Raw genomic sequence first — 2,217 nt, 5'->3', positions numbered from 1 at the left:
TAATTGAATCTTTTAGGTTTGGCATGGCATAATCCTGTCTGATCATAGTTACCAGACTATTTGAAGCTGGAACAGCACTGTAAATAAGAAGTGTATGATGTTTACCTGATTTGCACATATGAAGGTAATCATGTACATTTACACTATCTCCAGTGAGGACAGTACACGTGCACTAATGTACTCTTTGTGATTTAGATGTTATTGAAGATGAAGACTTTGTTTCAATGAGGAGGGTGCAACATTTGGCAACATTTGTAGAAAAATCCTGGAAGAGAAGACAAGACAGTCTGTATTCTACTTTTTTTTTTTTTTTTTTTCTGTATGAGTTGATAATGGATGCAGGACAGACCGCACCCCTTTTAGTAGTTGTAATTCCAAGGTATTTAATTCTTCTTCATTCAGTGTTGTAGATACAGTGTTTGGCAAACCCATTCTGACTGGGTATGGTAATGATGCAGGAAGCTTGAATTAAAATAAATGTTCACATCAATCAGTCAAAGTAGTTGCCTGGGACATTGTCACTTTTTGTACATACCTCCACTGAGAAATTTTGATAAGGTGGAAAACAAAGAACATGTCCCGCTCTGCACACTCTGTAGGTCTACAGGACAAATTATTTTGAATATGTAAGTTCACATTTAGACACTTTCAGTAGATTATGTAGGACTATTAAAGTGAACACTAGTGCAGTACTGAACATACTGTTTGGTATTATTATGTAGCATATATTTCATTATTTTCTTGTCCTGTCAGTTTGTTTTACTGCTGCAGCCACTTCGCTGCAGCCTAATCTATGCCTTGCCCTTCTGTATGGAATTAACAGTTGCGTATGAGTTTATGGCCGGTTAGTTACTCAGTACCCTATTTTCACTGATGCAGGCCTATCCCGTTGTTATGCCGCAGTGGCCCATTTTTCGCACCATAGTCGTTCAAGGTTAAGTGTAACCTCACTAAATGCAAATCATTAGGTTATGAAATACAAACTTACTTTGTGAGTACTCTATGGGTTTATGATTATATAAACTGTGGATGACAGATGATAGATTATGTAAACTATGAGAAAAGTGCCAGTCCAACCAAAGCTCCTCCTTAAAACATTGCATCATATCTTCAAGATGCACGTCATCAGTTTTACAAAAATCTTCAGTTGATTTGGGAAGAGTAGAATATGGTTTCTAGTGTTTTTGCGCTTGTGTGTTTTTTTTTTTTTTTTTTTTTTTTTTCATAGAGTTGTCCAGTCCACCGCTTCGATACTTCTCTTAAAATATGAGGGAAAAGATTCGGGAAAGACCAAATTGTTGCTATATTGGACCATCCACCGGTGCAGCTGGTCTATTTTTAGCTGGGAACTACAGCAGCTCTGACTGCAGACACTGTGAAGGGAAATCACCAGGGCTGTTTTTGCCGCTTTCTTCCTCCAGCCACACTACTGTTATCTGACATGGGTCTAAAACAAATTAAAGCAAGGAAGGACATATACTAACAGTCTATATGCGGGTGTATGTGCGACCTGTGTGTGTATCCGAGGCCTGAGAGCAAAAGAAAGAGCGTGTGTGTGTGTGTGTGTGTGTGTGTGTGTGTGTGTGTGTGTTGGGGTGGGGGGTGGTTGGGGGCATTTCTGCAACATAAGTGCACCCAAGACAATCAAATCATATGCTTTTTTTTTTTTTTTTTTTTTTTTTTTTTTTAAAATAATAAGGACTGGTAGATTTGCCACGTGGTGATGTGTTTTGATTATCATCATATACAAGCGCGATCCCTCTGAGTCCCGCGGAACGCTGGATAACCGGTAGCAGTGTCTGAGGCACCGCAGGTGGTCCAACTCCCCCCTGTGAGGAGGGAAAGTAAGTAGAGAGAAGCAGAGACCGAGGGAATGAATGTGAGGGAGAGGGAGATAGGTAAAGGCAGTAGGATGGAAGTGAGAGAGAGAGTAGGGATGTTGGGAGCGTGATTGAGAGAGAGCGAGAGGGAAAGCGAGAGAGAGAGAGAGAGAGAGAGAGAGAGAGAGAGAGAGAGAGAGGGAGAGAGGAGCTGCTGTACCGCACATTGGTTGGGCTACTTTTCTGACGACACAACAGTCGTCAACCTGTGGATAGGGCGCACAGTGAGGACATCCTAGTGGAGAGCTCTGCCGTCTTCACTGCGACCCTCTCCCCTCTGACCGACGTGATCCTTGGACATCTAGGACGCATGAAGTGGGAGGGGATGCCGGTTCGA

The sequence above is a fragment of the Myripristis murdjan genome, chromosome 4 (assembly GCF_902150065.1).
Source record: "Myripristis murdjan chromosome 4, fMyrMur1.1, whole genome shotgun sequence".
In the NCBI taxonomy this organism is placed as follows: Eukaryota; Metazoa; Chordata; class Actinopteri; order Holocentriformes; family Holocentridae; genus Myripristis; species Myripristis murdjan.
This window is presented reverse-complemented; position numbering follows the sequence as displayed.